The 13,778-nt window shown below is 32.3% G+C and overlaps 1 protein-coding gene across 1 annotated transcript in view; it reads left to right on the top strand.

Annotated features, from left to right (window-relative positions):
- The window catches only part of PTPRB (protein tyrosine phosphatase receptor type B), a 151,491-nt gene that overhangs the window by 22,502 nt on the left and 115,211 nt on the right, over positions 1–13,778 (top strand). The gene's annotated exons all lie outside the window — the stretch shown is intronic.

Raw genomic sequence — 13,778 nt, 5'->3', positions numbered from 1 at the left:
GCATCAGTCTATGTAAATCTTTCCAGGACTTTCTAAAATCAGCTTGTTCATCATTTTTTACAGAACCATAATATTCCATTATCTTCATGTACCAGAGCTTGTTCAGCCATTCCCCAACTGCTGGGCATCCACTCCTTTTCCAATTCTTTGCTACTACAAAAAGCTGCAACAAACATTTTTTCAAATGTGGGTCTTTTTCCCTCCTAGTTTCTTTGGGATACAGACCCAGGGTCAAAGGGTATGCACAGCCCTTTGAGCATAGTTCCAGATTGCTCTCCAGAATGATTGGATCAGTTCACAACTCCACCAACAATGCATTAGTGTTCCACTTTTCCCAAATCCCCTCCAACATTTATCATTATTTTTTCCTATCATCTTAGTCAATTTGAGAGGTATGAGGTGGTAGATACTTCAGAGTTGTTTTAATTTGCATTTCTCTAATCAACAATGGTTTACACTATTTTTTTCATATAACTATAGATAACTTTAATGTCATCATCTGAAAATTGTCTGTTCATATCCTTTGAACATTTATCAATTGGGGAATGACATATTCTTATAAATTTGACACAGCTCTTTATATATTTTAGAACTGAGACCTTTATCAGAAACACTGGCTATGAAGATTTTTTTCACAGTTTTGTTCTTCCCTTTAATCTTGTTTCTATTGGTTTTGTTTGTGTAAAACCTTTTTAAATTAATGTAATCAAAGTTTGTCCATTTTGCTTTTCATAATGTTCTCTAGTTCTTTGGTGATAAATTCCTCCCTTCTCCAAAGATCTGATAGGGAAATTATCTGTTGTTTTCCTATTTTGTTTATGGTATCATCCTTTATGCCCAAATCATATATCCATTATCATCTTATTTTGATATAGGGTGTGAGATGTAGGTCTCTACAGAGTTTCTTATATATTAATTTCCAGTTTTCCCAGCAACTTTTGTCAAATAGTGAATTCTTATTCCAGAAGCTGAAGTTTTGGAGTTTATCAAATACTAGATTACTATAAGTCTTGATTATCGCGTTAACAATAGTATTTTCGCCTTTTTTTTTTTTTTTTTTGGTTGGGCTTGGGTTTTTCCTTTTCATGTCTTTTTATTCCCTTTTGATCTGTTTTTTTTCTTGCATAGTATGATAAATGTGGAAATATGTTTAGAGAAATTTCACATATTTAACTATATTGGATTATCTACTGTCCAGGGGACAAGGGGAGGGAGGGAGAAAAATTTGGAATCCAAGGTTTTGCAAGGGTAAATGTTGAAAAGTATTTTTGCATATGTTTTGAAAAATAAAAAAAATATTATTATAAAAAAGAGACTTTAAAGGTCCAACATGTAATGAGTTTTATTGATGGAAAAAATTGAGGCTAATCAAAGTAAGGTGACTTCATGATCATATATTTAGTAAAATATCCATCAGAATTTGATTGTCTTCAAGTTCAACATACTATCTAGTATACCATAATGCCTTTCTTCTAATATTCAACTTCCTAACATGAATTGTAAGTCTATTTTGCCTTTTAAGATTAGTTTTCTGCTTTTTTCCCCTTTGAAATACTTCTTTCAATCAACTCAGTTTCAGTTGATCAAGGATGGACAGAAGCAGCTACACCCAAAGAAAGAACATTGGGAAATGAATGTAAACTGCTTGCATTTTTGTTTTTCTTCCCAGATTATTTTTACCTTCTGAATCCAATTCTTCCTGTGCAACAAGAACACTGTTCAGTTCTGCACACATATATTATATCTAGGATACACTATGACATATTTAACTTATATAGGACTGCTTGCCATCTGGGGGAGGGGGTGAAGAGAGGGAGGGGAAAAGTCAGAACAGAAATGAGTGCAAGGGATAATGTTGTAAAAAAAATTACCCAGGCATGAGCTCTGTCAATAAAAAGTTATAATTAATTTTAAAAATTATTTAATAGTAACCTATTTAACATGTAAAGAACTGCTTGCCATCTTGGGGAGGGGGTGGAGGGAGGGAGGGGAAAAGTCAAAACAGAAGTGAGTGCAAGGGATAATGTTGTAAAAAAAATTACCCAGGCATGAGCTCTGTCAATAAAAAGTTATAATTAATAAGAAAAATTATTTAATTGTAATCTATTTAACATGTAAAGGACTGCTTGCCATCTGGGGTAGGGGGTGGAGGGAGGGAGGGTAAAAATAGGAACAGAAGTGAGTGCAAGGGATAATGCTGTAAAAAATTACCCTGGAATGGGTTCTGTCAATAAAAAGTTATTTAAAAATGATTTTAAAAAATTTAAAAAAAAAAAGAAATACTTCTTCTTTTAAGGAATATTTCATTGTCCTTATTATCTTGGAAAGGGGAGAGATATTAGTCTAGTACTGTCACTATATGTTCTAGAATGAAGATCAACAAGCACTTTGTAGATATCTAGTTCTTTAGAACTGATGGAAATATGAGGCTCGCACACTTTGGTTATTTTTTTCAATAGTTTTTTTTAAATTTTTCCAAATACATGTAAAGACATTCTTTTCTTTATAAATTTTGAACTCCAGAGTCTCTCCTTCCCTAACACCCTTTACCAACTCATTCAAAGCCAAACAATATGGTATCTATTATATATATGAAATCATGCAAAATTTACTTTCATTTTCTATATCACAAAAAAGGAAATTATACATCAATTTGCACTCAGAGTTTATTAGTTCTCTCTTTCTCTTTGGAAGCAGATAGAATTTTTTATCATTAATTCTATGGAATTGTCTTGGATCACTGTATTGATCAAAATAGCCAAATCTTTCACAGTTGATCATTGATCACAACATTGCTCTTATTGTGTACAATAATCTCATAGTTCTTGTCACTTTGCATCATTTCATATAGATCTTCCATGTTTGTTTTTGTTTTTTTTTAAACCTCCTCATCATATTACATATAATAGTATTCCATCACAATCATATTGCACAACTTGTTCAGCCAATCCCTATTGATGTCCCCTCAGGTTCTAATTCGTTATTACCACAAAAAAAAAAAAAAAAAAAAAACCTACTATAAATATTTCTGTACATATAAGAACTTTTTATTTTTCTTTTAGTCCAAAAGAGCATTTTTTAAAAATGTGATTGTAAATAGTATTGATTTCTTCTTCTTAAAACTGCTAGTTCATAATCTTTGGTCATTTGTCAATTGTGGAATTGTTCTTACTTTTATAAATTGGACTCAGGTGAAAAATGAGACTTTATCAAAGAAGCTTGCTGTAATTTTTGTTGATATCACCTCATTGTGGTATCTTTCAGTAAAATTCAATTTTCCTGATTATCTCTTTCAATTAGGTATAATTTTGCTTTTGCTTTGTCACAGATCATAATTGCTACCTTTTCCTTTTTTACTTCAATTGAAGCATGATAAATTCTACTCTAAACCTTTATTTTAACTGTGCATCTTTCTATCCTAAGTGTGTCTCTTGTATATGACACATTTCCCAGTTTCCCAAATCAGTGTTAGACACTTTTGTAAGCACTCTTAGGAGGTGAAATGGTCAAGCCTACTGTGCCTGGAGGCAAAGGATCTATAAGCCAGACAGGGAAAGATTTCACCTCTCCAGGGGATATCTCAGTAATCCCAGCTGGATACAACTCTATTCTCCCCAATTGTAATCCCTTTTTCCCATCAGGTTGCTTCTCAGCTGATTGATCACATGGGAGGATTGAACTTTTAAAGACTCTCTGTGTGTAACATCAGCTACCATCATGTCCCAAGTGGTTTTTGCCTGGGGCCCTGGAGTGCCCCACTTCCCATTTTCCAGAGTCAATCTACATTCTGATGCCCAATGGAAATCTTTGTTGCGTGGACATAGGGTTTGGGGTCTTGTTCTCCCACTCTGTTTTTTCACTCTATCTTTATGCCAATATTAATCTTCAAATAGTCTACTTTACCACATTGAAGGCATTGATGAGTCTCTCTGAAAGGCCCTTGCCAAAAGGGACCCTGCCTTTCCATGTTCAAATCTTGAGAAGTCTGCATCATAGCCTATGTATAAAAAGTATTTGTGCCCACTGTGGCACAGTGTCTTATGATCTCCTCTAAAGAAACATCCTTGTGTAGTTCTAGTATAATTCTTCTACAAACCTCATTAGCATTTTCCTTAGCAAGTTGTCTTATAATTTCTGTTGTTACATTTTCACCAATAGTTCGTATGACAGCTGTCTGCAGACATCCCACAAAATCAGCAAAGGATTCATTTGGACCTTGTGCTATTTTCATGAAGGCTTCCCCTCTATCTTGTCTTCCTGGGAGGGTGCCTCATTTTGATAGCAGCAGAAGCAATTTGCTTATATGCTGTCAAAGAGTAATTAATCTGCACTGAAGTATCTACATAAGGACCTACACCTGTTACTTGGTCAAAGGTGACCTGTATATTAATTCCAGGTTGTCTATTTTGTTAGGCTTGTATTCTACAGAGTTCACTATACTCAGAAAGCCACAAGTTTTGTCCAGGTTCTAAACATGTCCTTGCTATAGATTATTATATATTATATTATATATAGAGAGATTATATATATATAATATGTACATATATATATATATATATATATATATATATATATCATATAAATAACCAATTATTAGGAGTTAAAATTTCAAAAGCCAAATTCTCTAACAACATCTTAACATAAGATGATGTAGACCCATAAAGAGTACAAGCCTTTTTCAGATCTTTGATAATTTCTAAATTAAAAGGAGTGTATCTTCTTTTTTCTTGATCTGTAAAGTCAAACTCTTCAATCACAGGGTACATTTCTATTCTCAAATCAGATGTATCCTGCCCTTCCTCTTTAGCTTTAATTAGTGTCTTTTGTAATTGTGTAATAGGGGGTGGACAAAGCTGCTGCATGGGTGTTGCTGATGGTGTCACTACCCTCCCCCATCCTCCCTCCACCCACAAAGGCAAAATTGAGAGAGGATGGTCAGTAGTTGGGGAATGGCCTAAGGTCACCTGCTTGGGTGTAACTGAGCTATGAAAGTCAGAAGCACCACACTCTCCCTTTCTCCACCCCTCATTTTATATCAATACCTTATTCTAAATTTTAGAACATATGGTATAAGCACAAATACCCTAAATGAAATTATCTTAAGAAGAGTTTCATTCATTTCCAATGTATCAGTTCAAATTAAAAGGTGCAATATAATTTTCCAATGTGTCATTCCCTTAATTGGTACTTCTACTGAATGAATGCTACTATTTATTTTCTTTCAAAGACAAAGATAAAGATGTTTCAATATAATTTATATAACAAAAAGACTTTGGGGGAAAATAAATTAAAGTTGGCTTATAATCACAAGTTAAAGTGTCTAACACTCAGGCTTAATTTTCTATTAAAAGTATTAGCAGGAAACTATAAAATTAAATATCTGATTCCGGGTCATGGGATACATAAAATAGAGGATTAAACTTTTTTCTAGGCATTAGAAAATAAGGGGAAAAGTCAATACAAGCTAAAGGTAGAACAATTATGGGTGAATCTACAAAATAAAAAGACAAGGTCCAATAAAATCTTATGAGAGGTAAATAAACAGGCCCAAAATTTTGGGTTTCATACAGGATTCCCATTCTATCTCAGAGATTTTGTCCCAAAGTGATTTTAAAGAGAAAAGAAATTAGCAGGGAACAAATTCAGAAGTTATGACTGCACAACAAAAATAATCAGGAGAATATTAAAATTTGGATATATGATAAGGAGTCCCTCCAAAGAAATAAAAAGAACAGTTTTAGAATAGAAAATCATGTTGAAATGAAGGACAATATGGAAAATAAGAGTCAAAAAGATAAGGTTAAAAGGACATATGATCTCTAAATAAAAATTGATTATTTTTGATAATTGATTATTGATTGAAAAATTGATTAATCTTGAAGAAAATACAAATAGACACAAATTAAGCATTATAGATTTCTGAGAACATAACAAAAATTTTAAAAGCATGAATATCATAATGTGAGAAATGATATAAGAAAACTGACAAGAACTCCTAAATTAGAACACAAAACACCAATCAAAATTTTATTCAGATAAAAAAAAAAAAGTTGGGTCTGATGGATTTGCAGGGGAATCCAATCAAACTTTAAAAAAAAAAAAAAACCAATATCAGTGCAAGTTATTCTCAACAATTGAAAAAGAAGCATTCTATGAAACTCTTTTTGTGAGATAAATGTAATCTAATACTTGAACCAAGGAAGGACAAAACAAAGAAATTGAATTATACACCAATATCATTAGTGAATATTATTTCCAAAATTTCAAATAAAATCTTGTCAAATGGGTGGAGCAATTAATCAAAAAAAATTTCATCATGTCGAAATTGTAATTATATCAGTGATACAAAAATGATTCAATAACAATAAAAATAATCTATTAAAAATAAAAATATCCAAAGTTACATGGTTATTTCAATATATACAGAAGTAATCTTTGATAATATAGAATACTAATTTATCCTAGAATATAGGCATAAAGCACTATTTTTACTACCATAAAAAGCATACGGATAAAATAAAAGCTTTTCTAATAAATATATAGAGTGACAAGAAAGGCTATTTCTCTCTCCTCTATTATAGAATATACTTCTCTAAACTTAGAAATGGAATTAGGCAAAAAGATGACAAAACTAATTGTACTAAATAATGACATGATGATTTATTTAGAAACCCTTAGCAAATTAGCAAGGAAACTAATTGACATAATGGATAACTTTAGCAAAGTTGCAGGTCACAAAATAATCCCACAAAAATCAATAGCATTTCTATATAATAACAATCAAATCAAAGAGGAAATAATATAAAGGGAAATTTCATTCAAAGCAACTACAAAATGTATAAAATATTTGGAGATCAATTTAATTCAGCATAAAAAAAGACATGCACATGGTGCTTCTTAAAGAAATAAATAATAAAGGTGGGAAAATATTCAGTATTATGTCTTGGTCATGCTAACATAAGAAAAATTGCTATTCTACCAAAATTAATTTATAGATTTAGTCTGATAGCATCAAACTACCAAAAATACTATATTTATAGATCTAGATAAAATAATAACAAAATTCACTTGAAGGAAGAAAAAATGACATATAAAATGAAATATATATATATATATGGATGAAGGGAAAATAAAAGTCTAATTCTCAAACTATATTATAAAACAGCACTGGTATTGGAAGGGAAGCAGATTAATAGTCTGTTCTATACAGACTAGACAAAAAAATGAACAATGATAGAATCAATGAGTCAATTTTCTTTTTTTTTTCTTGTTTTCTTGTTTATTTTTTAATTATAACTTTTTATTGATAGTACATATGCATGGGTAATTTTTTACAATCCCTTGCACTCACTTCTCTTCCAATTTTTCCCTCCCTTCCCTCCACCCCCTCCCCTAGATGGCAGGCAGTCTTATACATGCTAAATATGTTATATTATATCCTAGATACAATATATATGTGCAGAACTGAACAGTCCTCTTGTTGCACAGGAAGAATTGGATTCAGCAGGTAAAAATAACCTGGGAAGAAAAACAAAAATGCAAACAATTTACACTCATTTCCCAGTGTTCCTTCTCTGGGTGTAGCTGATTCTGTCCAGCATTGATCAATTGGAACTGAATTAGATCTTTGTTGGAGATATCCACTTCCATCAGAATACATCCTCATACAGTATTGTTGTTGAGCTATATAATAATCTCCTGGTTCTGCTCATTTTACTCAACATCAGTTTATGTAAGTCTTTCCAAGACTTTCTGTATTCATCCTGCTGGTCATTCTTACAGAACAATAATATTCCATAACATTCATATACCACAATTTACTCAACCATTCTCCAATTGATGGGCATCCATTCATTTTCCAGTTTCTAGACACTACAAAAAGGGCTGCCACAAACATTTTGGCACATACAGGTCCCTTTCCCTTCTTTAATATCTCTTAGGAATATAAGCCCAATAGAAACTCTGCTGGATCAAAGGGTATGCACAATTTGATAACTTTTTGGGTATAATTCCAGATTGCTCTCCAGAATGATTGGATTCGTTCACAACTCCATCAACAATGCATCAATGTCCCAGTTTTCCTGAATCCTCTCCAACATTCATCATTATTTTTTCCTGTCATCTTAGCCAATCTGACAAGTGTGTAGATCAATAGTGATTTGGAACACTTTCATGCGAGAGAAAATAGTTTCAATTTCGTCATCTGAAAATTGTCTGTTCGTATCCTTTGACCATTTATCACTTGGAGAATGGCTTGATTTCTTATAAATTAGAGTCAATTCTCTCTATATTTTGGAAATGAGGTCTTTATCAAAACCTTTAACAGTAAAAATGATTTCCCAGTTTGTTGCTTCTCTTCTAATCTTGTTTGCATTAGTTTTGTTTGTACAAAGGTTTTTTTTAATTTGATGTAATCAAAATTTTATGTTTTGTAATCAATAATGATCTCTAGTTCTTCCTCCTCCACAAGTCTGAGAGGTAAACTGTCCTATGTTCCTCTAATTTATTTATGATCTCGTTCTTTATGCCTAAGTCATGGATCCATTTTGATCTTATCTTGGTGTACAGTGTTAAGTGTGGGTCCATGCCTGATTTCTGTCATACTAATTTTCAGTTTTCCCAGCAGTTTTTGTCAAATAATGAATTCTTATTCCAAAAGTTGGGATCTCTGGGTTTGTCAAACACTAGATTGCTATAGTTATTGACTATTTTGTCCTGTGAACCTAACCTATTATACTGATCAACTAATTTATTTCTTAGCCAATACCAAATGGTTTTGGTGACTGCTGCTTTATAATATAGTTTTAGATCAGGTACAGCTAGGCCACCTTCATTTGATTTTTTTTCCCATTAATTCCCTTGAAATTCTCAATCTTTTGTTCTTCCATATGAATTTTGTTGTTATTTTTTCTAGGTCATTAAAATAGTTTCTTGGGAGTCTGATTGGTATAGCACTAAATAAATAGATTAGTTTAGGTAGTATTGTCATCTTTATTATATTCGCTTGACCTATCCAAGAGCACTTCATATTTTTCCAATTATTTAAATCTGACTTTATTTGTGTGGAAAGTGTTTTGTAATTTTGCTCATATAATTCCTGACTTTTCTTTGGTAGAAATGACTCAATTTTCAATAAATTCCAAAACACAAATTACTTAGAAAAGAAATCTCTATTTGATAAGAACAGCTGGGAAAATTACACAACAGTTTTTCAGAAATTAGTCTTAAAATATCACTCTATACCAGATATCACAACAAATTCAAAATGGATTTATGATTGGAATATTGACCATCATATAATTTTTTAAAAATAAAAGACACGGAACATGTATCTTTTTTCAATTATATATAAAAGATAGATTTTTAACTAAAAAGATGAAGGAAATCACACAAAAAACAAAATTAATCATTTTATTACATTAAATTGAAAGGCTTTTGTACAAACAAAATTAATGCATTGAGGATAAGAAAAGAAGCTATTGACTGGAATTAAGAGTGGGGATGGTAATGGAGAATCTTTGTATCAAATTTCTTAGGGATTTGGTATCCAAATATTTAGACAAACAACAGGAATACATAAGATTAAAATCCCATAGAAAAGAAATCAACAGATATGAACAGTTCCCAAAAGAATAATTGCAAATTATTAATGACCAGATAAAAGGATGCTCCATATCACTAAAATAGTTTAAAAGATATTCAGATATCTAGTAATACCTTCTAAATCAATTCAACACATATTTAGAGAGTACCTTCCATAAACATGATTCTTTCATTCTTTGCTATAGCAACAAACCTTCTATCATTACATACAAAGGAAGGGGGTAAAGAGGATAATCTTTTAAATAGTAATCTATTCTGAACTGGATACTCTGCTTTACAAATATTTCATCTGATACTTGGCAACAACCCAGGGAGGAAGATATACTTATTATCCCTATTTTAAAAAAAAGAAAAAATGGAAACAATCAGAGATTTAATTGACTTGCCCAGGATCACACAGGTAGGAACTGTCTCATGCTAGATTGAACTCAGATCTTACTGACTCTAGATCTGAAGCACTATCCAATATACACTAAGAGAAAAAACAGCTTGACCAAATAAAAATAGATTTATAATTTCTGTCTTTATTTAATAAGGTGAGAGGCAACATGTGGATAGAGATCTGCTTTTGGAATCAAAAAGACTGGGTTCAAGTCTTACCTCTTACACATCTTAGTTCTATGAACCTAGGTCATCTTTTGATATCACAGGCAGTATTTTATAAATGACCTTTAAAAAATATTTTTGTTTAACTACTTCATTTAATAACAACATTAATTTTTTTATTTTGATTTCCAAATTTTCTTCCTTTCTCCTTCCCCCATTTAGAAGGCAAGCAATTATCAATGCAAAATATTTTTCCACATTAACATGGTGCAAAAACAAACAAAACACAAGAAAAATGGAGGTGAAAAATTATGCTCCAGGCTGTACTCAGAACTTATCTCTGGGGATGTATAGCAATTTTAAAAAAAATCATGGATCCTTTAAAATCGTCTTCGATCATTGTATTGTATTCAAAAAGTGCACAACTGCTATTCTTGAATCCAAGGTCCACTACTGGTGTTATGCTACATGGACTCTGGATCAGCCTCCATGCCAGTGTCGCAGACCTCTCTTTCCAATCTCCTAAATTGTCTAGGACTAGGAAAAAAAAGGTTTTACTTTGACTTTTTCTTGGCTCTGACACTGAAGGATTTAATCAAAGTTGCTTGGAGGGCAATGTTGGGAGAACTCAGTTGATTACTCTGTCATCTTGGCTCTGCCCCTGGAAGTTGCCCTAGCCAATATTCTAAAATTGTAAGTGAAGAATGAATTGTGGATCTATATTCATGAAGTAAATTTCTATCCTAAATGATAAAAAATCATTTCTCTGGACTATATTTTTTTAGTTAACAGTTTACTTGGGATTTTGTTCTTCTTGAGACTATGTAATTCTATGGAAGTTTCTGCTAGGGTTATATCACTTGAATAAATAATTTGAAAAAATGAAATTAAACCAACATTCAGAAAGCACCTAATAATCCCCTACTGTGTGCTAATCCCCTAGTGCTGGGAATGCAAAGACAAAAATGAACTCTCCCAAATTTTTAAAGAGTTGACATTCTTTTGGAAGAAATAGCAAGAATATTATATACATACACACAAAATAAATAAAAGAAAATTTCTAGGGATTAGGAATGGGGATTGAGTGTGGAGGACCCAATGTAGGATATAGCTCTTGAGCTAAATTTTCAAGGAAGCTAAGACTTTTAAGAGGAGAAAATAAGAAGGGAATAAATTATAGGCGGAGGGAAGGGAACAGCCTGCACAAAGACCAAGAGATAAGAGATAGAATGTTCTCTATGAGTGATTAAATTGGGCTAGTATATGCCATATAAAATGGGAGAATTATTTCCAAATTTTGAAAAAGTAGTTTCAGACAAGTGGGAATATAAATAAATATATTTGTTATAAATACAAGGGATTTTATCTGATTCTAGAAGGAAAAGGGGACCCCTGGAGCTTATGTCAGACTTCAACTTTAGGAAAAATCTCAGGCAGATATATGGCAGAATGAATTGAAGAGAATAGAAACAGAGAGAACACAGAAATGACTGTTGACACAGTTCAGTAGAATATAATCTAGTAGAATGTTAGTAGAATAGGTAGGATGAGATTTTTTTTTTCTTTTCCCCACTTCTTAGCACAGTGCTTAACAAATAAATCTTTCCTGAGTGAATGCTTTTAGATATATGTGTGTGTGTGTGTGTGTATACATATATACATGTATATGTATATGTGTATGCATATTATATATAGCATACATATACATGCCATCCTTCAACTATTGCTATGATGCTTTCCATGTTTGTTTGTTTGTTTGTTTTTGCTGAGGCAACTGGGGTTAAGTGACTTGCCCAGGGTCACACAGCTAGGAAGTATTTGAACTCAGGTCCTTCTGACTTCAGGGGCTGGTGCTCTATCCACTATGCCACCTAGCTGCCCCTCCATGTTTTTTTTTTTTTAATATTGAAATACCTTAAAGTTTGAGATGTCATTTTCAATTTTAAACCTCTTATTCATGGATTTAATTTCATTTTCACATACATCAAGTACTATGCTAGCTACTGTCATTTGTTCTAAGGCTGCAAATAAAATAGTATTTATTTTAGAGATGCTCATAATGTATAAGGAGATACATGTATGTAGGTAACTATAATACTAGATGTGAGGGCAGAAGGCTGAAACATGACTTAAATATTGCCTTCAAGGAACTTATATCTAGTGGAGGGATTTAAGAGAAATATAATAATAATAAAATAAATATAACACTAGGAAAGAGTTGCAAATATTCAAAAAATGATATAAGATATCCAAGAAGAGAGAGGGGAAGGGAGGGAATGAAAGGTGGGCATGGAATGGGAAGGAAGGAGAATCCCTTTTATGAAGAAATTAGTGCCCAAGTTGAACCTCGAGGAAAGAAAGGATTTTTTAAAAGGCAGAAGTGCTCACAAAGCCCCTTCTGGACATGTCTGAAAGTGAAGAGATAGGAAAGAGCAGATCAATATTAAGGAATACCTACTTTCATGTAGTCTGATTCAATTGAAATGTAGAATGTTTCTAGGAGGATAGTGAATTAAATCTGAAAAGATACATTGGGGGTCAGAATGTGGAAGGCACTAAATGTCAATCTGAAGAATCTATATCTCACATGGTAAGCAATGAAAAAATATCAAAGATTTTTAACCAAGAAGGTAATATAATCTGAGTTCTGCCTTAGAAATATTAGTCTATGAAAAATGGGTTGGAGATTGTTATGGTAGATCAAGTAAGAGATAATACAGCAAGGGAAATTAATATGAAAGATGCTACAGAAAAAGGAAAAATGAAGGTATATTAACTGACTATAATGAGAGGAGTTAGACTCTGAATCTGACGGGAACTATTTTTGACCTTTATTTGTATCCCCAGTGCTACATGGCAGAGGGCTTGGCACATAGTAAATGCTTGATAACTTGATTTATGTGAAGGAAAAGAAATGTGCTCATAGTTTCTAACTTGGGTAACTGGAAATTTGATGGTGTAAAAAAAATTTAGGACATTAAAAAGAAAGGTATGGTTTTAGGGGAAAAGATGAGTTCAATTCTTGACATCTTCTGGACAACAAGATACCCAGCATTTGGAATTATAGAATATAAGCTCAAAAGAGTTATCAGGGTTGGAAATGAAGGATCATATACATAAAAGGAATAAATCATGGGAGTATGTGGGGTTATAAATCTGAGCTCTTATAAGCTTAGAGTCATATCATAAATTCACATTTCCAGAAATCAATCCTTTATTTCTCTTTTCCTTACCCTATTATCACAAGTATCATGGAGATGACAATACCTCCCTAAAAAGGAGGTTGCATTTGATTTCTGATCAGTTACAAAATATGATAAATGATAAATGCTGGGAATTGAAATACAAACAAAAATAAGCACACAACTGTCTTCAAAAAAAGTTTTTATTGGAGCAGGTAGGTGGTGCAGTGGATAGAGCACCAGGCCTGAAGTCAGGAACACTTGAGTTCAAATTTGGCCTCTGACACTTAACACGTCTTAACTGTGTGATCCTGGGCAAGTCACTTAACCCCAATTGCCTTAGGGGAGGCATTCTTTTTTTTTAAGAAGAAGAAGAATTACTTACTTTAATTTCTTATTTAAATATAGTGATTTTTAAAAGAATAAACAATAAAATGTTATGCTGTG

This window comes from Antechinus flavipes, chromosome 5 (genome assembly GCF_016432865.1).
Source record: "Antechinus flavipes isolate AdamAnt ecotype Samford, QLD, Australia chromosome 5, AdamAnt_v2, whole genome shotgun sequence".
NCBI lineage: Eukaryota > Metazoa > Chordata > Mammalia > Dasyuromorphia > Dasyuridae > Antechinus > Antechinus flavipes.
The sequence above is the reverse complement of the archived record's forward strand: the minus strand, read 5'-3'. Positions and strand labels throughout refer to the sequence as shown.